The 25099-nt window shown below is 42.8% G+C and overlaps 1 long non-coding RNA gene across 1 annotated transcript; it reads right to left on the bottom strand.

The window, feature by feature from the left end:
• Positions 1–1719: 1719 nt before the first annotated feature.
• On the bottom strand, positions 1720–24773 carry LOC110588869. The gene is made up of 3 exons (XR_002480847.1): positions 24724–24773; positions 2917–3002; positions 1720–1743 (listed from the first exon to the last, which is right to left on the bottom strand). It is a non-coding gene; the product is annotated as an uncharacterized LOC110588869 (long non-coding RNA).
• Between the last annotated feature and the right edge of the window lie 326 nt (positions 24774–25099).

Raw genomic sequence — 25099 nt, 5'->3', positions numbered from 1 at the left:
GTCACTGGGATGGCGCCTCCTGCGAGGACGCCTTTCTGATTCTCCAAGCCAGGTGTGCATGTGTATGCTTGTGATCTCTCTCTGTCTCTCTCTCTGTGTCTCTCTCGGAATCCTAGAGCACACTGCTAAGCCCTTAACAAAGTCCATTTGTGTTACTTACAAATCGGTCTGACTTTCCTAACCCTCAACAGCACACATTACATGTCACCCACCTTTGCATCCTTAATAGCGCTTCCCCCACTCAATAAATATTAGCCGAAGTCCACTGACATCTCAATTACTCATCCATAGAGAAAAGAAATGGGAATAATATAAAACATCACATAATCCAAAAATCCTTATGGCTAAATATTGCCATGTCTTGGGCTCATACAGCTACCATGATATTTATCACAAGTTCCTGTTTGTTCACCACAAGTTTGTGAGCTCTTTGAGGGAAGGACTGGGTCTTCATGAAGGGAATTGGGTTTGAGCTGAGTTTAGAAGAAAAAATATGGATCAGCCTGGCACAATTTCTGGCACTTAGTAGATTCTTTACACGTGTCTGTGAAACAAGTACACAAACACGTGCATGAAATAATGCTTGACCTCTGTTGGCCAGGTCTCCCCCTCCAACCTCAAAAGGCTCACACTGTGCCTTCTGTCTTCTGCATGCCTCTCTATCACTGGGCCAAAATGAGTACTCAATAGCTATTATTGATTTAGAAGTCAAGTCTGGGCCTCAGCAATGTACCGTTCATTCCAGAAGATGCCATTCTCACTGTGGTATATGCGAATGGAGCCTCCCTGAAGCACCATACAGACGGCAATGTAAATAGCGCCCCCTGCAGTTGTGCAACACAGAGGTCCTGCATCCAAACATTTCCTCGTCCAGGGAGGAATGCGAAGTTTAGAAGAGGTAAGGGAATGGCCACAAATTGCACAACGAGCTCGTAGCACAAGTTGAGCTATGTTTCTGACTCCCAGGCCACTACAACGAGTTGGCTTATATGTTTAAAGTGATACTAAATTTAAAATAATTTATTTCAAGCATCTTTTGACTCTCCTTGAAGTGAGTCCAGCCAGCCTGGAGCACCAACACAGCAAGGCTTGGAGTTATTACTTAAGTGAATTTCTGCTGTGAACCACAGTCAACATACTTATAAATCAGCCCTATAAACAGTCCCTTACATACGGCAAATACTCCAAGACCAATTGTAAAAAGTGTGGTTTTCCTTTAGCCATATACCTCTGGAGAAAGAAAAGGATGGGGAAATTGGCTAAGGAAAAGGCCCAGAGGTTTGATTTAGGTACAATCCAGATTATTTTTACGCTTATCTTTGTTTACCCCCATTCTAGAATCAGCAGAGAGGAGGGTCTGCACACGGGAAGTGCAGCGAGGGGCCATGTCAGCTCTCCTTTGAAGCCCTAGGATTATGGACGATGGTCTCAGAGTAGAATTTCCTACTCAGGAATGCAAGAAAAATGATAGTAGAGCCTCAAAACAAACAGAAATGAGTATTTATGGAAAAGTACAAGTTGTATAATACAAAATTGTTCTTTAAAGTAATCTGAAGGAAGCTAAAATTAGAATAAACAATCAGGCAGCCATTCTACCTTAAATCCCCAACATGATATTTCCATTCCTCTCGGTCATGGAGCTCTGAGTGGCATCCCAGCCCAGTCCCATTAAGCCCAGGTGAAGACAGGATCCAGGCCCTGGTGTCTTCTATTCCAACATTCCATCCCACGACGAAAGGTTTCCTTAATGAAAAGGATTCTACAGATCAAGGGTTGGCCCTTTCTGTGGCATATTCTAAAATGAGTCGTCTATATATTTTCTTCAGGTACTTGCAGAACGTGTGAGAGACTGCCATTTGATTTTCTGTAAATGGGTCATTTCTCAATTCCTAATTTAGAAAATTCACTCTTAGTATTTTCTTGCTCTGGGTATTTGGCAGGGAGTTGAGTGTGGGGAGTGTCAGAAGAAATATTACGCCATAAGTTTAAAAACATATTTAAATTATTCTCTTCTATTTTTGAAAGCCTTACATTATGTACCAGTATAACTGAGTTGGTTCCTGAACACTTTCATTTGGTTTCTTAATTGGACATTTTATAGATCTGGGGGTACATGTTCAATATGTCTAGGGAGAAAAATCCAACTAGCCAATAATATCAAAATAGGACTGGAACCAGGAGAGAAATCTCTTGCACCTATCATCTTCCCATTTTTCTTTGCTGTACTTTTTATTTGGGGCAAGGGGAGAAGAAGGGATGCAAACCCAGGGTCTGCACTGGCACAATAAATTAGAAAACTGAGGCAGCTAGTGAAATAACCCAGTTCAAAAAAATGTGGTGACCTGAATTTTGCAGACTGGATGTCTAATAAGCACTCTTACCTGCTAATGGTTCTATTCTCCATGCCCCTGCCAGCTTGGGGTTTTCTAAGTCACATTTCTTCAGAGATTTTAGGTTTGGGATCAGGTTGTTAACTGTATAGCCATTGCATGCACAGTAGAAGCAGCAGAAAGAGAGGCCTTTCCATCCACTGACAGAGCCAAGAATCTAACAGCCAATGTGCTGCTCAAAAATAAAGAGGTGATTTCTAATGTGAATCTAGACAAATGGCCATCACCTGCAGAAAGTAAGTGCATCAGTCAAGATCCCAATAGGAAATAGAGTTGTCTGCAGATGATTGAAATGAGACTTTAACAAGGGGCTACTAACAGAGGAGTAAGCAGAGTTAAGGAAACAAGCAAGGAACAAGGAACAAGCAGAGCAGCAAGAAGAGACTCAAGTTAGCAGGAGGCCCTAAGGAAGGAAGGAGCATAGGAAATGGTTTCCTGAGACCAGTGAGAGCTCAGCCAAGGGAGAGGCGTCCCAGATGCTGCCAGAGATGTGCACTCAAGGAAGTGAGGGAGTGGGCATACCCACCTACTCTTTCCTTCCTCCCTCTCTCCCACCAGTCCATGCCAGTGCCTTCCATTGGCCAAATCCAACCAGGAGTTCAGGTCAGCCTCCTGGACACAGAAAGAATATAAAGAATAGAATGAACTCAGGGGTGGGAAGCAAATAAAGAATAACCAGCACTATCAGTAACATTCTTCAGATCACAGTACATTGAACTGTGACTGGTGCTTCAACCCAGAGTTGGCACAGGGCAGTTATCTCCACATATTCTGTCATATGTCCCCATATATCCCTTAGCCAGCACTATGCACGCTTCCCAGTCTAGCCTCTCTCCTAATACCTTCCCACTCTGCTCCCCATTCCAACTCTCTCCTTCAAAAACTAGTATTTGGGCGCCTGGGTGGCTCAGTTGGTTGGGCGACTGCCTTCAGCTCAGGTCATGATCCTGGAGTCCCTGGATCAAGTCCCGCATTGGGCTCCCTGCTCGGCAGGGAGTCTGCTTCTCCCTCTGACCCTAACCCCTCTCATGTGCTCTCTCTCATTCTCTCTCTCTCAAATAAATAAATAAATAAATAAATCTTTAAAAAAACAAAAAAACTAGTATTTATCAAGGCTCTCCTCACCTTACTGCCCTCCCCTAAGTCTCAGTTCTTCTCTTTACTCCCAGAGTACTCCCTTAGCAGAATGTAACACCTGCTATTAGCAGTTGATAGTTATTACATATTTTTTTATCCAGTAAACAAGTAGTTATTGAACCTTCATAAGTACTAGGCACTATACTTCAACCTGAGGATACAACAGTATATAAAAAGGACAGAGTCCCTGTGCCTTGGAGCTTTGGTGTAGTAAGGTAAAGAACAATGAGTGGAACAGTCACAAAAATACATATGCAACTGCACCCTTTGTTAAGCACTATGGAATAAAAAGTGCAATGTGCCCTGAGAATGTATGGCGGACAGACCTCGTCTGTAGGTCATGGATGACTTTCGTAAGAAGTGATGCCTGAGTTGAGATCTGAATACTGGGTTGCAATTAACTTGGCCAAAGAAAGGCTGAAGAGGAGATCGAGAGTGGGGCTTCCAGTGGAAATGGCATGTGTAAAGGCCCCAAGGCAGGCGGAGTTGTGTTGTTCTTTGCTGAACTGATGGAAGACCCAGGAAATGGGCCATGGAGAGCCAAGCAGAGCCAGCTCAGTAAAGCTGGAGGCTCACTCTAACATATCTATGGCCATATTTGGCCAAGTTTGTAGAAACTTAAAGTAGTTCTGCTGAGAATAAACATGAGTCTGCAGTCTTTTTTAATGCATGTTTCACCACCGAAGCCTTAGAAAGATTGCATTAGTTACCCTCAAATCTCCTTTCCAACAGTCATTGATTTGCTGAATTTTGTTTAAATAGCCCATTTCCCCAAGGCAGAGAAAATATTAAAGTGACAGGTGTCTGAGCTACAATATTCTGTGAGTTCTTCATATTACCCGATTATTCAAAGAATTGGGAGGCTAAAGAATTGAAGTTGGTTTAAAGAACAATTAAGAACTACTGTTTTGTTTTTTCTTTGTCTAGATTTTCTTTGTTTGCTTGTGGGCTCTTTTGGTTGGTATGGGGTCTGTTTCTGCATTTACCATACAACAAAATTTGTGAGTGAAGAATCAAAACATGGTAGACTTTTAAAAGGCAGCAAGTACATACCAGGGGAGAGAAGATAATGGTGAATGATCCCATCTTGCTCTTGTGGCCTTGTTTTCCTTGAGCTCCAAAGAGCACAGTCAAGTTCTCAAACCAAAGCTGTTTATTACCTTGTGCTCCCTCTGCTGGTCCCAGGCTCACAGAACCATAGAGTTTATAGAGGTAAGTCTCCAAATTCTACCCACATTTCTCTGCCACTTCTGGTCCCAGCACTCCCAGGGGATCTCACTACTCACAATCTGCAACTCCAATACCTATTTCTCCAGTACTGAAACTACCCTTTCTCTGAACCCATCAAAGCATGGGCTGCCTTTGCCACTTGATGCATCACTTAACTGCAAATACTCTCACTTCAGGCACTTTTTTTTTTTAAGATTTTATTTATTTATTTGACAGAGAGAGAGAGAGAGAGAGAGAGATCATAAGCAGGCTGTCAGGCAGGCAGAGGGAGAGGGAGCTGAGCACGGAGCCCGATGCCAGGCTCATCCCAGGAGCTGGGATCATGACCTGAGCCGAAGGCAGACGCTTAACCAACTGAGCCACCCAGGCACCCCTAGGAACTCTCTTTTTATCAGTATACTCTCCTTGACCAGTCCATAACTTTCTCCAGGCCAGTGAGTATGACTCTATTTCTTTTGAACCCCAGAGAACCCAGCTTGAAACTAGGCAGGTTGCAGTGGATTAACCATCAGAAAGAATGATTTGGTGAACCTGCAAACAATAAGTAGTTGAGAGTAAAAAATATGGCCATGTCCAACCTCTTTTAAAAAAGGATTATCACAGATAACATATTGCACAATACTCTATGTCACCAGGTGTTCAATTAGTATCTGTTAGCTGTTTTTTTTTTTCTTCTCTTCCCTCTCTGATACTGCTCACCTATTGCAAGTGAAGAGACCCAAAACATTTTAAGAGCCTATATATAAACACAACACACACATACACACACATACACATACATACACACACAGACACACACACACACCCTTCTAAACCTTCCTCCTTAAAAGGCAAAGCTCCTTTTAAACACAACAACCATCCTGTGTCTAGGAGAAGACCATCGAGTTGTACAGCCCACAAGGCCAGCCAGTGGACCGGTGTCCCATTTCTCTGGGGTTGAACCCCTTCAGATTTTCTGTCCTAACCCCAACACCTCACATTATGGTTTCTTTTTTGCTGATACAAGCTCTGGACGTGTCCCCATGGAGACATAAAAAGGCTTCTGGTTTCTACTTAATAAGGAAACCTAAAAATATACAAGACCCTAAATGCATGGCCTCTGAGAGAATTTTCCCATGGGCCACATCCAGGTGTAAGAAATAATTAGGAAGGGTACAACTACACCTGAATTGAATTTGATATTACGTTTACATGCCTGCAAAACACTGGCCCATCCTCACCTTAACTTTTTAAATTATACCTTTCCTTTGTTTTTCTTCTTTTTCTCCTATATAATGATAATACAATTGTTTCATGCTCTAGATTTTCAAAGGTTTGACCACATTATTTATTTATTTATTTATTATTGCTTGATCTTCAAAATAACTATGGACAGTAGGCATGGGAGAGAGGATAAGTGGCCTGCCCAAAGTCACATAGCTAGTTAGGCTAGCTAGAATATAAATAGCTATCTTTCCCCAACTGCCTATCTTTTTTTTTTTTAAGATTTTATTTTTAAGCAATCTCTACACCCAACATGGGGTTCAAACCTACAACCCCAAGATCAAGAGTCACATGCTCTACTGACTGAGCCAGCCCACTGCCCCCAACTGCTTATCTTAATGCAGATCTCTAATGCCAGAAATATACATTACAAAGTGCAGGAATGCTGAGTCAGGGAAAGAAGGTAGCCAAGCCTTTGGAGGGCCAACAATACCTGGCTAGCCCCCATATTGAGAATGCACTTCCAACTGGAGCACTTCTATCTATGTGGCTTAGATAATGGTACTTTCTAGTTATCTGATTTTCCATAAGAACTGAATAAGTAAAGGGATGCTTATAAAAGTACTTGGAGACCCCCAAGTCCTAAGTGCTATGCTTATGATGTCAGCATCCACTGCAAGATAGACTGTTTTATATCAAGCAATTGTAAATACTGGTGCTATCTGTAATGTCTACTAGAGCAACTTACAGGTTCTGTTCTTAACCTTGATTTTGACTTGTTTCTGGGACAGTAACTTAGAGCCCTACCCTTACCCTAATGCACTTTTTATAGTTTAATTTCCTCTTTGTGGTGCTGTTTGGGGTTGGAATTTTTTTAAAACAATATGACTCAATTGAAATCAGATTTCCCCCAAAGAAGTCAAACAGATCACAGAGGGGCCCAATCTGAAAACTCTGCCCCACAGCCTGTGGCCATTCTATGGAGAATAGTATTCTTCCTTTGCTATCCTTTTGTTTCTACCTGAATGATTTGTCTCAGCATTATGATGGTGTAATACTGGGGTTGATGAACAAAGCCTCATGAACGTACACAGAATTTATTAGTATCACCCACAAAACCTCTGTGGGTGGGATACTTCTTTCACCTCTATTTAGTCCTTCCTGGTAATAGGAACTCTACTCTCTTCCATGGTTAGCGCTGCCAAGATACGAACACAGAGATATGAATCTCTAAGGAAATCCGTTCATTGCAGAGGGGGCCAGCCCCCAATACTTATGAAGCAGGCTTAGTGCCTCCTTCCCAAGGGCTTCTCTGTTGAGGCTCTAGCATGTAACATACCCAGGAAAAGCATCATTTTAAGGACCTCCAGGAAACAAGAGCCCTGCACTGAGATTAGGCAGCACTTACATGGGAGTTAGGAGAGGTTATATAGCTCATCCCCTGCTCACTCATTTTCCCCAGAAGAGAACAAGACTTTAAAGAAATGGTGGGGGTAAAAGGACTGGGGATGGAGAGAACCCCAGGCGAAGGTGATCAGGAGGAAGAAGGAAAAGGTCTAAAAGAAAGGAGGCCACAATAGGTCCTACTTCTTCCTATTCACCTGACCTTCGGAAAATTGTTTAATCTCCAGGGGGCCTCATATTTGTTTTATCTGTAAAGCAGAAAATACACTAGAACCCACCTCATAGCATTGTTGTGTGTGTCAATGAATGACATATAGGAAGCACTTAGTGGAGAACTTGGGGTTTGGTGGGATGTCCACAGCAGCTTTGGCAGTGATAACAACACTATTGTAGGGACAGCAGGACCCCAATCATGGGGGGAGGGGGGCAGTGGTGGAGAAGATCAAATAAAGAGGAAAAATATGCCAGGGACAAGCTCTGATTCCATGACATTGCCCAGAGTGGTCTCTGGGGATACTCATTTCTCAGTGATGAATTAATGAGTTAATGAGATCAGACATGCTGTATATACACTGTGCTAATTTTTTCTTTAAAGTTTTCATAATGGACCAAGGCTTGTGGAAGAAAGTTTCTACTATTAGCAGTATTTGTCTTCCATGCTACACAATTAATTGTTCAGAGGAAAACAAAGAGCTGTGTGTGAGACAATAATAAGGTGGCTTGTGTATTAACAGGAGAGAAGTTACATTCTTGTTCCTTGAGTAAAATACCTGCATTGATTGAACCTTTAAGAAATCCCTTTACTAGGATCAAAATGTCTTGGCTCTAGAGTTGGAGATAAGGGAGGGTGGGGGGAGGGGGGAGAATTCCATTTAATTAAGATTATTTACAGAACAAAGCTGTTTAGTTGCTCTAATTATTTTTTAGAGAAGATCCTCACATATCTTTTCAGGGACTCAGTGATGGTTACAGGTATTACCAAGAATTTTCTGCATATGTGCAGGTTTCAGAAGAATGCAAAAAATTTGAAAGGTACAGTGCCCTCTCTCTTATGAATCTTCTTTAAAAAAAAAAGTCCCCCAAGGTAAAAGACACAATAAATTTTATCTATTCTACAAAAAAGGGACATTCTATTTTAACTTTTGTTTTTGTCTTTATTAAGACTCGAATTTCACTACTGTACTTTAAAATCTGGCAACAGGTTTCTGATATGCCATATAACAATTTGGGTATATTAATTAGTTTTCAGGACCCCCAAGCAAAAAAAAGCTAGTCGTTCAAGGTCACAGTTTGACTTATTTACAATTGACAAATAACTTGGCAAACTCTGCACTGAGCCACTCCATACAATAGAAAATATATTGTCATTCAAGTTAACAAAAGAATCTTTCTTTGCCATCTCACTACAATGGCCCTACAAATGAACATCGCCTGAATAAAATCCTAACCACATTTTCACTCTCATTAACCACAGTAGGGTATCACACAATTTGCCTGGCTCCTGCTTAGACCACTGTGCACCATTTTAGTAGCAGCAGTTTGATGGGTTTTATGGCAGGTGATATATGGAGTGGGAGTTTCGGGAGTCGTAAACAGAAGGCACTGTGTATCACAATGTGGTTTAGGGATATAATGACTGTGTTGTAAAGCAAGGGATGACAATACTGCACTAGGCTTGGGGTACTGAACCAATAGACCAAACAGCTCAACATAATTCAAATAAGAGTGAAAAAATCCTAAGAAGGGGTGTGGGCGTGTGTGCGCAGGTGCGCGGGCGCACACGTGCGTGTGTGTGTGTGTGTGTGTGTGTGTAGGTCTTCTTCTAGCTTTCATTAATTACTTCAGATGAATTTGAATAAGAACTACTGAAACTGAAATAAATCTGTGTCCCTCTGAAAAAATAGAACATTTCTCTTTCCTTCCAGCACAATCCTTTTCTGCCTCCTCTGTCCAACCCTTAACTACTTTCACTGTCAGAATAATTAAGTAAACAGCTAGTCCTGGTACAAGGAAAGGAGCAGCAGACATTTAGGGAGATTGATGCAGAGGAGAAAAATAACACCAAAATAAACTTTCTTTCCTTTCCAGGAGAATCCATCCCTATGGCAGGGTGTCAAATTCGGGTTGACCTGACAGGCATCCCTGCTGCCCAGAAAGCAGGGAGACTTCGAGGGATTTGGAAGTCTCAGGTTCCCTCTGTTAACATCCCTGCGTGTCAAAGACCCTGACTGTCTCTAAGTCACTTCGAAGCCACTTTGCCCTAGAAGGGTAGGCCTGGTATTCCCCAAACAAAAGATGGCAACATGTGGCCTCTTTTCAAAGAAAACTATGTTGAACCAGCAAATGAGGACTTGTGGTTACTAACCTACAGTGTGGCCTTGGCCAATTCACAAAACCTCTCTGAGTTTTCATTTCCTTTTGGCACACTCTCCTATCTTACTGGCCTACTACAGGGAACATACCAGGCAGTGGTTTGAAATTCTAAAGCCATATGCCAATATAAATCATCATCTTTATCACCATCACTGTCATCACCATCATTATCACAGCAGTATAATGCACTGAGATATTAATGTGTGTTTTGTTCTCACTATATTTCCCCCTCTTTAGTTCCCAAAAAGTAGCCAGGCTCTTTGTGTTCCCTTACTTTAGCAGAGGGTTGTAAAGGCCAAACATAGAAACTGCCTGCAGAGAAGTCTTTACCTGTTTTATTTTCCCCCTAAAAATTTGAGCTCCTTGAGACATAGGTAGAGAAGTAGATGCTTTTGAGTTGAGAGGTTTCCCAAGACTGGAATGAGGTTGGAGGGGGGGTGAGACTCCAGGGTTCTGCGATGCCCTGAGGAAGTGACAGGGCCTCTGGTGGAGAGCTGGCATTATGCACCTAACAAGGCTGACCCTAGACAGAAAGATTCCCAGCCTTGACAATAATAGGGTGCCAAGGAAGCACCAGACCAAGGAACAGATTAGGGTCTGAACAATACCCAGGTCCACTGATATCAGAGTGGCCTGAAGAAACATCTTCATCCCCCACTCTCTAGCAAAATGAGTGAGATTCGATTTCTCATCTGAGCTAAATCAAATACAATTTGATTTCAATAAAATAATGTTGCACACCTGTATTTGTGGCCAAAAGTTCAGATCTAATTTACTATCACCCTGGATAACTGTATCAGAATGGAAAAAAGACCTCAACCATTGTTTAAATTATACAGTACAGTCTGTAGTAATATTCCCATCTCTGTTTATTTCACATCTTCAAACTACTCCTCTAAAGATTTGACACAACTGAGGACACTCAAAAAGGATATACCATCTCCCCGCCCCCCACAGAAATCCCACAAAGAAAACATAAGAATAAAGACAGCCCCACCAGAAAGCATTGCCAGGTTCCCAAGGGGCCTGCTAGGAGGGGGACACCTGCTGTGAGGCTGCTGAGGTTCTGAGGCCCTCTTTAAAATCTCCGTGGCATTGCCTATCCACAACCACCCTTTATATTTGCAGGTCTAGAATGGAGCCATGTCCCACTGCACTCCAGCCCCTGCTCAGGTCTCACATCCTGATACCAAACTCCAGCCAGGCACATAGCCATGGTCCGTGCAGAACTGCTGAGGCTGTCACTTCATTTCCTCCTTCCTCCTTAACAAGGAAATGACTGACCCACGTGTACCACATATCTATTTATCAACAGATCATAAGCCCAGTCTTCTGAGATCTTGTGACAGGTCCCATTAGCTGTGAGCTACCCAATAATGTGTATAATCAGTTGTTAATGGCACTATGCTATTCCGTGATAACTGGGCCATTAGTGAGTGTCAACGCAGTCCCTCACCTGACTGATATCCGGCTTCAGAGGAGCTGCACATTTCCATTTGTGATGGTTCCCATACAGGTGAGAGGTAGAGGGAGTGCCTTTCTAAATTACCCATTCTGGACACCTTGTGTCCCTGAACAGGCTAATGGGCACTTGTGTTATAAGGGGAAACAATATACCATTTGAAATGATAAAACTAAGTCCAATAGCAGTCAGGTCCTTCTGATCCTCAAGGTACTTTGAGTCACAGCAAGAAAACTGACACATTGGGGACACTTCTAAAATTCCAAGTCCTAAAAGCAGATCTCCTCAATACCATTCCATGTAGTAATCCCTTATAAGGGTCCAGCCATAGCTGTTCTTTGTGAACTTCAACAAGTTCATAGAGTTTAGAGTTACACACACACACACACACACACACACACACACACACACACACACACTTCTTTTCAAGTAAAAATGTCTCCATCACCAAAGCTTGGGTTCAATTCTCCATGCTTATTTCAAGACCTCCTCATTTTTCTTTACACATATTTTGCATCCAATTCATTTAAGGGACAAGGAGAGGAAAGTACCAAAAGCCTCAAACAAAAGGGAAATGTGAAAAACTCTACATCGCGAGTTTTCCCCTCATGTTTACTACAAAATCCATGCCCATCACCCCAACAGAACAACCTCCAACCTCAGTCCAAATTCAGATACTTCAGAAGCGTTCCCAGCTTAAGACCTTTATAGGTCAGAATTTGATTTATTTGGAAAAGGAACGTTTCATTGAACTTAGAAATCTGTCAACCGAATCCAGCCAATGCTCAAGTGATTTACATCCGCTCAACATCCCAGCACTGCCTATCAAAGGCCCTAGAGTTTTTACTGCTGCCTCCATAAAAAAGAAATTTAGCACTAAGGACTTGCCAAAGGGTCATCACATGTTGTTGGAAGGAAATAAAGAATGAGATATTTGTAAAGAGCGGGGAGAAAGGATGAGGCTCAGCTTACACTCTCCCTCCCGTGCTGGCTGCCAAGAAACTGGGGGCTGGGTCTATTCTTTCCAGAAAAGTAATTTCCTCAGAACAACTGAGGAAAGAGAGGTATTCCCAGGCCTTGGAAGGGAGGAAGATTCCTGACCCAGCTTAGTGCCCTAGAATGACAACAGCCCTGGTCCAAATTCACCCCAGAATAAGAGGGCTTAGGTTTGTTAGGTATGTCAAAACATAGCAGGGATGGGACAGAGAGACCAAAACTCTGATCATGAATGACCTAAAACATCAAAGTACAGTGTTCAGAATCCTTTCTGAAGGAGAGGTGGACCTAAGGCACATTCGGAGGCATTGTCTGTACCAATTCCAACAGAGACCAGACATCCCAGCCCAACTTTCCAAGAGTAAACTGGAAGATGAGAATGTGGGGAATTATTCCCCTTGGGCAATGATTCATTCACTCATTAGGGGGAAAAAATAGTGCCCACCGCCTGCCACATGATGAACTGAAGATGCAGAGACGACCCAACCAGAATGGAGCCTCTGTATTCCTGAACTTTGTAGAAGAGTAGAGATCCCTCATGGTTGAAAGGGTGAGCTCAAGGGATGGAACACTCAGGGAAGATCGGAGCTATCTCCTGGTAAGATGACTCAGCTGTCAATGTCTCCTGTACTGTTAGACAATCCCACATCCTGATTCTGCCTGAATCTCTGCTGTTTTGTATGTGTATCCACTCATTTACTCATGCATGCACTTACTCAACCAATATTTATCAAGTACAGAGTATATTCTAAACATCATGCTACACTCTAGAGATATAATGCTGAGCAAAATCAAACATGATTCTTGCCTTCATGGAGCTTATTAATAATTAATTGCAAATAAATGTGGAATTCCGACTGTGTTAAGTTTCACAAAGGAGAAATTCATGGTGCTCTTTGAGAGCCTAAAATGAAGGGCGAGGGTTGCACTGATCAGGGAGATCAAGGATAATTTTCCTGACGCTTGACCTCTGATTAGAAGGACGGGAAGATATTAGGTAGATAAAAGGAGGAAGGAAGAGTGCTCCAGGCAAAGGCAAATGCAATCAAGAGAGCTCAGTACTGTGTGGTGAGCAGGAGGACTAAAGGAAGACCAGGGTTACAGGTGAACACCATGAAGAAGCACCTGGAAGAAGACACAACTGCAGAAGAATGCATGGGAGTTCAACCACACTCATTAGAAACTGCGACTTTGTCCTCAAAACCATGAAAGACTTTTGCAGGCTGCAACATGATCCTATTGGTTTTAGGAAAAGTCCGTCTGGCTGCAGGATGGGAAAAAGAAAGGAAGCCAGCATGGAAGCATGGAAGCAGGGAGATCAGAGGGGAGTCTATTTAGAGTCCAAGTGCAAGATGATTTGGCTTTCTTAAGGGTGGTGCTGGAGGTGGAAACGAGGGGAAAAGCAAATGCATTAGAAGGTAGAAGAAAAGAGATCTGCATTGGACATGTGGGTGAGGGGTTGTCAAGATGACATCTAGGTTTCTGGTTTGTGCAACTGAAGGGACAGTTGGCCAAAACACAGCCAGCACTGTGGTCTTGATCTGTGTTCCCCACCACATCTCCACCTGTCTAACCTTTTCCAACCTGTGTATGCTTGGTCCCTCACCTTCTGACCTCAACAATGAGCTAGCTGGTCTCAGTCTCAACCTTCCAGACCAGGTCTCCTGATAGTGCCCTTCAGTTATTTATCTGGCTTCCCATACCATGACATCTCCACATCTCTGACTTAGATCCTCTGAGCTGCCCTCACCCCCACTTCCTCCCCACTTCCACCTCAACTTCAACCCATCAGATCTCTCAGTTCAAGCTGCTACATGTCCTGCTATCCTGGCTAAAACAGGGGGCAAGATGTTTCCTGGCTGTTGGCAGAGCCTTATCCCTGATAGATAATACTGAGCTTTCAGGGTTGGACATAAAAATAAATAAATAAATAAGGTGACTCTCATTGATAACAGTAACAAAAGAATCAGTAGTGATGCTATTCACTGAACTACTACTTACTGAACACATTATATACTTACATAAACTATTTAAGCTTTATAAAAATGCCATGAGGAAGATATAATGATTATTATCCCCATTTTACATATGAGGAAAATGAGGCATAGAAAAGGTAGGTAATAAGCTCAAGGTCACATAGCTGATCAGTGGTAGAAGTGGCATGTAATCCAGGCAGTCTGACTCTGGAACTAGTGCTCTTAGCCACTACCCTCTAGTGCCTGGATAAAGATTTCTATCTGTCTGGCTTGAAAGCTCATGCTATAGCCAGGTGTACACATGCCCTTCCAAACTCACAATTCTGGTTACAGGTCATGAACCCCTCTTGGTCCAGCCATATTGCCATCATCAAGTAATCCCAAGAAATTCTACAGTATAGAATCAGAAGTTGAACGTCATTTGTTTCTAATGAATTTCTACTGTCCTCATATATCAGCCTTTGCTATGGTTATCTCGAATTTTCTTTGAGAAACTGGATCCCAGTAGTGACTATGAAATGAAGCAAGGCTGTTTGTTCCTCACACTAAATAACCCCACAATGATGAACATTCACCCTGACTTATCTATTTAACAACTCCTCCCCACCCCTCACCTGTTACTTTTCAGATCTCCAGGCTGCCCCTAGTTCTGGATATCACAGCTTTCTTCCCTTCATGGAATTAATCTGTTGTCCTCTCTTGGAAAATATGTATGCTTTTTCCTAGACAGAAATATACTACTCTGAATAAGAGGAGAGCTGCCCTCTTTGTCTACTGTACTTTGTACATTGTATAATAAGTCACATCAAGTTGGGGGTGGATCTCATCCACTCCAGCAGAACAAAATGCATGAGCTCGTAGATACCTATTCATTTCACATATATGATTGTTGTGAATATTAATAAAAACAGCAAATATTTATTGCATATTTTACAATACGCTAGGCCTCATGATAAGCACTTTGCAGCTACCACCTGACTTAATCCTTGTATCGACCCTATTTGCTAGACATAATTATTTAGAGAAGAGGAAATGGAAGCTTCGAAAGATGGTGTAACTTCCCAAGGACACAGATCAGAAGCCGCAAAGCCAAGACCTGAACTCAGGCTTCTTTGGCTCCAATACCATTCGCTTCCCCACCATGTGAGACAGCTAGAAGACCATCTGAGAAGTCAGCAGCAACAGGAATATGTTAGAAATTCAGAATCTCAGGCCTCAGTCCATGCCAACTACATTTTCACAAGGTCCTCAGATGACCTGTATGAATACTGACATTAAAGAAATGCTGATCCATACCACTGCCCAGACTTCAAGTGTCAAAGTCCCCTCCACTGTCCGAAATACACTGAAGAACGGGAGAAAGAAGCATGAGAACACTACCTCTGCCTTGCACCGGGACTGAGTCCGGGGTGCACATGGCGGGAGGCGGCAGAAGAGCTCGCCCTCTCAGATGATCCTCACATATCACTGCAACCATTCCAGGCCTCTGCAGCTGCATCTTGAGCATCCCCAGACACACTTGTCCAAACCTTGAGGTACAAGTCTGTTTTCATGCAGCCCCACCACATCCATGCAGGTTGTCTTTAGCATTTGGTACCTTCCCTTCTCCCCTCCTTTTCCACAACACTCCACCTCCAATATACCCAAGCTTGAGCTCAGAAACTGGTCTTGCCAGACAAAATACAGAATGCCCAGTTAGATTTGAATTTCAGATAAACAAGAAAAAAAATGTTATATGCATATGCCCCATGCAATATTTGGGACACACTGTACAAAAAAATGTTTATATTGTTTATTCAAAATTCAAATTTAACTGGGCATCTGTATTTTTATTTGCTACAATTGTGTGGTAAAAGGTTTATAAGGAACAAGATAGTCACAAGATTTCAAAGTATCACTCTAAATGGCAAAAGGAAAAACATAAACCTATCATGGAAAGTGTTTGTGCTCACTACCTTAACTAAATGATCAAACTCAAGATCACTGATAATGGGATGTCCTACTCGATGTGCCTCCTGGTAAGAAGCAATGTCAAGCACACAGAACCTCCTGTAAAGCATTCTGGCCATCAAGGTCACCTGGGAATCCTGCCAGGACAGTGGCACAAATCAAATGACACCAAGAGAGAATGACCAAGCAAATCCAGATGATGGGATACTCTACAAGACAGCTGTCCGGATCTCTTTTAAAAAATTTATACTATCAAAAAAAAGTGGGGGTAATGTTGGACTCTTCTAAATAAAAGAATCTAAAGAAACGCTACAAGCAAATGTAATGTATAAACCTTGACTGGATCCTGATTGGTACCAAACTTTGACCAGCTACAAATGACATCTTGTAGACTTATGAAATTATTCTTAGGTATAGTAATGGTAATATGGTTATTTAGAAGAATGTGCCCATTTTTAGGAGTTACATTCAGAAATATTTAGGATGAAATATCACGGTGTCTAAAACTGACTTTCAAATGGCTCAGTATATACATATATGCATATGTACATATAAATGTGTGTTTAGATATCTACTGATAGAGAAAATAGGAATTGTTGAAACTTGGTGGTCACTGTACAATTCTTTCCAACCTTTCTGTAGATTTGAAAATAATAAAAAGACAGGGGGACACTCTTCTTCAAATATCACCCAAAGCAATCTAACAAGGCGGCCTGCTTCAAAGAGCAGTCCTATCTCTAGAATAATACTATTGACTCTGCAAGATCAGAGTCCTTACAGTACCACAGAGGACTGGGCATGGTAGAAGAAAAGCCTTTTTATACAATAGCAGGAAAGTGTTTCTGCCATGAATTTTAAAAGTGTAATCTGAATGTTGTCCGAGCTTCAACTTTATAGGCTCTAAATTAAGATGCCCTGTGTGTGTTCCTCATTCTACAGGCACAGTATCCTCCACCTGCCAGATGGCCTCACCTTAGTGTGTATATATGGACTGGGGACAAAAGGGCATAAGAGAGCTCCCATATAATTAAGTCAGCTGTGTATTCCTTCGCACCGCAAGTATAATGTAATGAATGGCTATGAATGAATGGCTATGTGATATAATGACTCCTCTCTCATTTATAAAACAGAGATGACATGATAGATCAAATTAGTCACAAACACCCTTTCCTTTCCTTGTCATGTGACTTGCCCTGCCTCCTGGCAGGCAGAGACTGCTTCCCCACACCACTGTCAGGATTGGCCATGATTTACTTTGTCCTGTGGCATGTGCGTGGATCTGATGCACACAACATCCAAGCAGAAGCTTCAAAAGTAATTACAAAGTTCAACCTGCTCTTGGCATTTTTCTTCCATCGTCCCACTATGAGAACAACATGTCTAAGATAAGGACTGCTCCTTCAGCCATGGTCCCAGAATGAGGAAACATATAAACAGACCCACAACTGACCTTCAACTTGGTGCAGAGCTACAGCCAACTTGCAGCCCTCATGAAATGTGGATGAGAAAAAAATGCTGTATTGTTGTAGGCCACTGATATTTGGGGAGGGTTGTTACTGCAGCAATAGCTGACTGGCCCAGAAGATAATAACAGTACCTACCTTCAAGGGTTGTTATGCAGATCAAATAATATAACACCCGAAGGGCAGGCAGCGTAACATTTGATGTTCAGTAACTGCTCAGAGATGGTTAAGTTGTTATATGACAGGTCCGTTTCTCGAGGTTCATCCACACCTATGCCAAGCACACTGACCTGCCATACTGCTGAGGCTCAGCTTGAGTCCCTAACATACTGATGTCAACTCATCACAAACCCCCACCCGCAACCAACACTTCAGGTAGTCTCTCCTCTCTGCCACTGCCCTGTGCTTGTTACTGCAGTCTGCCTCTGCGTCTTCTGTGTTTTATGCCTCGGTGCCCATTTATGCCACCTAGCTGGTGGCACTGGCCCACTCATGACCTTCATCACCCCCTGGTGTCCACTTTCCCAGCTTCTCTACCTGGTGCTCCATTACTGCCTCATTCCACATTTCCAGGCTACATAAATCTCCATCAGGAAAAGAAATACATGCTATTTTTGGCTGTACTAAGTGAACACAGAAGCTCCTTGCAGAGATGCTTGGGTTCCTAATAATCTCATATTTTTTTTTAGTTTTATTGTGGCAGGATTCATGGGTGCCCCCAGGTGACCAGGTCAACTAGATTTGAGTAGAGCTTTTTATTGTCCCAGAACTCTGGTCCTTCACCAAATACGGCTAAGTTGGTCCACTTCTACCAGACCTGCTCACTCTGTTGTGCTCCAGTGTCCTTTTCTGCAATCTGGCATCTGTTGGAACCAACCCCACTCAAGTCTCCTAATTACGCTTGTCCCAGTGACTGAAAGGATTTAAGTTCCTTCCCACAGGCCCACATAAGTCCATGGACCGTCAGAGCCTGCCTGGATGACATGTGTAAGGGAGTGTTTGGGTTCAGGGTCACCAACAACCACACTCAAGTCTCAGCTCACACCAGCCATGACCTCTATAGTTTCCATAGTCTCTCATAATTTTCACAGTAAGCTGATCTGAAATATTTGTGAGCTCAAGTAGACTAAGACCATGCTGCTGAAAGAAATTCTCCAGACCAGGCACCCCAGAATGAAGCATCTGACTCCCACTCCACAGATCTCCAGTCCTAGCTCTATGGCTAGCTGGCTGAGGTGGCCCTGGGTGAGCCTCTTCACATCTTGGGCTTCCGTGTCCATCATCTGATCAACAGCTTAGATCAGGGATCAGCAAATTATAGCCTCTGGGCCAAATCTGTCCTGCCACTTCTCTAGTTTTAGAAGCAAAGTTTTACGGAACACAGCCACACACACTTGTTTGCATATTGTCTAGGGCTGCTTTCTTGCTATAACAGCAGAGTTGAGTATTTGTGACAAAGACTGACTAGCCTACAAAGCCTAAAATATTTGCCACTGGGCCCTTTGAAGAAAAGGTTGGTTTACCCTTGGGTTAGATAATCACTAAGGTCTCCTCCTGCCGCAATACTCTGTGATTCTCTAATTCTTATATCACATCCGGCTCCATTAATACTTACAATATTTAGGGGAAGGTGTCTGAAAAAAACAACAAAAAACAAAACAAAAAAAAGTGCTACCTAAGATTTTGAAATGGTTGACATTACAGCCATTCCACCAAAAATTATGGCTCATCGGGATGAGCCAGGGAGCTGGGTTAGAGGGGAGAGTATTTTTCAGAAGTAAGAGTATCCTGAGATGGTTATTTTAGCTTTTCAAGGAGACCTTGTATTTGAGACTCTGTGTGTGTGTGTGTATGTGTGTGTGTGAGAAAGCTCCATGTATCCAGTTCCTTTCACATTAATAGAAGGCACATGGTTCCTTCAAGAGGGAAAATATCTTTCAGAAACAGCATAATTTGCTCTAGTGGATAACAAATAGTTTGAAGTTTTCTCAGCAAGCAACCATTGTATCTGGTTTCAAATTCCGTTTTCAAGCCAAAGGAAATGATGATGATCTCTAAGGCATCGCTGTTTTTTGACACAGACCTGAACTCAGCATTCTAAACAGGACTATGCAGAATTGGATTACATTTCATCTCCCTCACCCATCCATCTTCCCCTTTCCTGCTCATTTGCTGGGGCTGCAAAATATTGAGTGCTCCAGGAGAGACTTGGTTTTCCAAACCATGCAAGTCATTATGAATGGCCTTGTGTCCAGGTAAAGGTTAAGGAGGTCTTTTGTTGTTCTAGTTTAACTTGTCCCTGCCACTGCAGCCTAATCATTCCACATAATAATGGGCCTGATACACAGGCCCGAGTCAGAGTCGCAAGTCAATAAATCCATTCCTTCCTCCCTTTCAGGCGAAGTGTTGAATAGTACTGAGTGTGCAGTGTCACCAGATCCCACAGTCCATCACATCAAGGTCGTCTGGTATACAGCACATAAAAAAACAACTTTCTCTCTTTTTAGGGCCTAGCACAACCGAGAGAAGCATCACTGTCTCCCACACATGGGTGGATAAGGGAGGGGTTGAAAGGCAAAGATCGATCGCCCTGGTTCACCAACTCCTCCAGCCATTAAAACCAGGAGCCACTTGTCCTAGACCCCAGCTACCTGTGTGGCCCTCCTCATTGTAGGAATAAGAAAACTGATGCCAGATGAGGGGAAAGAAGTGTACAAGATCATGTGGCCAGTATCTTTTAGGGCAAGGACTGGATGCAGGCCTCCTGACCTCCAGTCCAGTGTTCACAGTCGGCTTTGGAAGGGGAAAACAAGGGGCTGCAAACACAGAAGGACAAGAAATCTCCCCCCTTTCTAAAAAGAAACCCTATCCAATCCCACCCCACCCCCCCCACACACATAAAGTCCATTCTCCGCCTTAGATAATGCCCCCTCCATGGCTAAATTGTGTGAAGTCACATTCTGACTTTGTTTCTAGAGGAAAAACATCCAAACACCTAAAAGCCTCAGTTTCCTCATCTGTCAGATGTAGATACTAACAGTGTCTAGTTCAAAGGGTGCAGCGAGGCTGAAACGTGGGAGATGGTCCCTGAGCCATGGCTAGGCTCAGTCAACGCCAGCTCCTGCTGCATCACTGTTCTCAGCAGGACAATGACAACTGCTGTGCGTTAACCCTCTCTTCCTGCCCGGTGCACGCAGGCTGCTGGCCGCTCCCAACGAGACAAAGCATGGCTCACCAAACTATCTTTTCACCTCTGGTGTGAAAATGAAACCTGATAGAGGCTCCTTGAACGTATGCAACCCTGAGTTACACTTTGTTTACTTTGCTAAGGGACTTCCAGCTTTTCCAGGTTCATAAATTCCTTGTGGTGGATGAGGGAAGGACTGTAAATTAGCTCAAATAACAGGACTACATTTCTGTATCTTCCAAAGGTTTAAATTGCTTTGAAAGGGGGGGGGAAAAAGTCACACTTCTCATCTGCTGTCTCTGTTTTTCCCTTAATTAGCAGTTGGATTAGGTACCACTAGAGGTGAGCAACTAAAGGCACCAAAGACCTGAACCAAATGTCAAGAATTTCTGCCTAACAAACTTGAGACCATCTTTCCACCACACCTGTGAGATGGATACAATAATGTGGACCTACTGCCCCACACCGCACCAAATACCTGTTTTTCATTTGGCAAGGCCTGGGATTCTCTGGCATAATCACCACCTATTATTGTAAATACTATGCCAATGGGGTGCATACATCAGGTATAGAGAACTGGCTTCCTCTGAAGAATTAAGAATGCATTGAAAATCTGCCCATCATGGTACCAGGCATGTAATAGGCATTCTTTACAAACTTCTCATTTCTTCATAAACCTCTCCCTTGTCTTGGCTTCACAATTCTGAAAGCCCAACTCTAGAGAATAATGCTTTCAATCAAGGCAAAGGATAACCACTGGGAGTCAGCTTATAGTAAAAAGGAGTCCAAAGGTCTGACTTCCATGCATCGACCTTGAGCCAGTCTGAATTGAAGAAGATATTTATTCTCATAACATTCTGAGATACTGCAAGGATGAATGAAACAACGTCCATAAATACTGTCTAATGTCAAATAACAAAATTCTTTTTGCTTGTTTAGACTAGAAATTACCGCATACGAGTTATCACTGGTACCATTTTTGGAAACAATGGTATGCTGGCTCAATAACTTGGTAAGGGCTCTTAAGTCCTGGCCCTTCCCTATGCCCATTCTCTTTTATTCTCCTTCCCTTTTAGTGTTTAAGTTGATCTAAACTCAAAAAATATAGGAAAATAAAAATAACTAGCATTTATGGGTGATTCTAATTGCTTTAAGTTTTAAAGAATAAATTCCTACTACTATAAGAATTCTCAAGAAAATCCAAATTGTCATCAAATGGTCTTACCAAATAATCCGACAGATTTTTACACAAACCTGAACATCTCAAACACATATGTGATATACAAAATGTCTCATGTAGGTCAACAGAAGACACAGGAAGAAGAAACAGAAAAACGTACAGATTCAAGGGCTGGTCAGAGCAATACTTGGATAATATACTGTATTTTTCAACCAATGGGATCAGTCCGTGCACTGGTATCTGACGTTTCCTCCAAATAAATTGGTTAGAAAAACTTATATTCACAACTATGACACTCAAACCACCTCAAAAAATATATGAGTTATCCTGGAATCTGAGAGCTCAAGAGGACCCCTCCCCCCCAAGAAAGCATATTCGCAAACCATCTTAGAAAGAGTAGCCAAGAATAGAGTTGCCCATTCACTTGGCAATATCCAGACAAGAAATTGTCTGCATTCTGATAAACCTTCGCATAAACCTTAGAAACAAGAAGCTTCACTTTTTCCTAATCTGGCTGGCACACAAGCATTTATCTCCACGTTTTGTTCTGTTTTAGATCCCACAGTGAAGGGGAGACAGGGTCACTGTGCAGCTAGCACAGACCTATTCCTAAGAAAGTGGTATTCTGAAGAGCAAAGAACTTACCTTTCCAAAGAGGAGAGGGATTGTTGTTGTTGTTGTTGTTGTTTTGTAAGTACAGGCAAATATCAAGGCAATAACTACTAATGGAGTGATTACTTTATTCAGGCACTGCGCTATGCACTTTGTATGTACCAGTTCATTCAGGAAACGGAGATTAATGGCTAAGAGGTCAGCCTCGAGAGCTAGACTGCCAGGTCTGAATTCCAGCCCTACTGTTTCCTAGCTTGGTTATTTTGGAAGAGGTAAACTCTTTGTGACTCAGTTTTCCTCACCTGTAAAATGATCATCACTGCAATGTCTACATCATAAAATGGTTATGAAGATTCAAAGAGTTCATACAAGGAAAGGGTTTATAACAACACAAGGCTCAGAGTAAACAGTAAACGTATGCTGTTATTCATCCTCACACCATCCCTATGATGAAGGTGTAGACAAAGGATGGAACCTAAAGAGCGTTTCTTCTTCCTGCGTCTTCCAGTGTCACCTACACCTAGGCAGCTGCTGACCCCTGCGCTAAAATGTTCTCTCAGGTTTCTGATCCCTACCTGCCATTGCTTGGCCACCTCCTCAAAACTCAGTTCACATGTCCACCCCAGAGAAACTCCCTTGATTTCTCTCCATCATGGAATGAAGTGCTTCTGTCCTGGTACAATCCCATGGTACCTATGATCCTTCACCGAAGCGCCCCTTCAGTGTCTGTTCCCTCCGCTAGTGTACACACCCCTTGGCATCAACAGCTCCTGGCATAATGCCTGGCACATGGCAGGCTCTTAATAAATCTTCACTGAATGAAGAAAAATGAGGTAAAACATGACAAAACTGAATTTCAGTTTCAATTTCTGACCTATTAGCCCCCTCATGCGAAGTTCTTTTCTGCTTGGTTTCTGAAGAAAGTGTGCTGCAGCCATATGTGGAAAATGTGAGCACAGGATCTTCGAGCACAAGTGCTGAAAGAGCTCAGCAGGTAGTGCCCAAGGTGGGCAGAGCCGTCAAGAATGTTTCAGAGACAATCTCAAGCTAGTCCCTGAAAGGCGTGGGATTAGCACAAACAGGAGTGTGAGGAAAGGCTTCCACACAGAGAGAGGTGGAAAAACACAAGGCAACATGAGAAAAGACTGTGTCGAGCTGTGGATCCTAGACCAAGGAGATGAGAAACCCCTGGATGCCACTCCTCTCCGGGACTATCCTCCAACGTCCCAAGGAGCATTGCCCTGATTAACAGACAATACCAGGGATACTTTCAACCATTTGTTTCACTAGAAAGGGAGACTGGCCCATGAGATAAAATCAGACAGCCCTGGATTTGAACTCTACCTCCAACTGCTGAAGAGCTCAATGGCATTACACAATCCTATCAGCCTCAGCTATGGACATCTATGTAAGAGGCATATACCTTTACAAGGTTATTGAGAGGATTAAATAACAGGACATTGTTGACCCACAGTAGGCATTCAATAGATGTTAGCTGCCATTCTCAGCCTTATGCCACAACCATACCCAGGCTCTCTGAAAATTACTATAAAATCCACCTCACAGTCACATCCTCTTTATGAATCCATAACCCCCCTCCACATGTCTGCGAACTCTGTTCTAGCAAGACTGTTTATGGTTAAGCATTGTGCTTTCCCCAACAAGGTCTGGTCCTTACCAGACCAGCAGTTCCTCTGATGGAAGGGTAAGGTTTGTACTACTCTAATTAGGTCCCTGGTCCCTGGAGAGAAGGGAAAAGGGAAGCTCCCACCACCCCCTACCAACCCTTATCCCACCATCACCTCCCAAACCAATGGTCAGGACTAGGGAACACAATCAAAACTGCATCCCTCTCTGTCACTATTTCATAAGGTGGCTCTGTGTGCATGTATTTTGCACCACTCACCAGGAAACAAAACGGAGTGGTGTAGTTAATTGAAAAACAGCTCTGCCCTGCCTGCCATAATTGACATTAAGTACTGTTTGGGGTAGGAAATCAGCCATTTCCAATTGATATTAAACGGGAAATCATTTAACATCAATGGATATAAACCAGGCACAATTGTGCTGAATTAGTGAGAAACACTTTGGCTCATGTTAAAAAATGTTTCTGTAAAGTGGGATTTTTCAGAGTAAGTGAATATTAAGTCAGCTTAATACCTGTATTAGGAAAAAGAAGAAACCACTTCTCAGTCTACCCTCAAGGCTTGGAAGAAAGCTGCCAAATGCTCTTTTGGAAGAAGCCGCATTCTGAGGTGGTCTTGTCTCTGAAAAACAAAGTAGAAAGAAGGTATAATCTGGGAGAGCAGACGAAAGGAGGAGGAGAGTCTCTTGCGAGTTTAGCCAACATTGTCCACTGTTGGGGAGCAGCTGGAGTCCTGTGAAGGGGCACAAATGAGGAATCCCTTGACCTCCCTTGGAGTTGAGGATATGGGGACCATGGCCCCAGATACAAGGAAAACAAATAGGAGCACAGATATGCGAAGGAAAAGAGATGCCTCACATCTTCCCTCTCATCCCAATTCCTTTTTATTTC

This window comes from Neomonachus schauinslandi, chromosome 10 (genome assembly GCF_002201575.2).
Source record: "Neomonachus schauinslandi chromosome 10, ASM220157v2, whole genome shotgun sequence".
In the NCBI taxonomy this organism is placed as follows: Eukaryota; Metazoa; Chordata; class Mammalia; order Carnivora; family Phocidae; genus Neomonachus; species Neomonachus schauinslandi.
The sequence above is the reverse complement of the archived record's forward strand: the minus strand, read 5'-3'. Positions and strand labels throughout refer to the sequence as shown.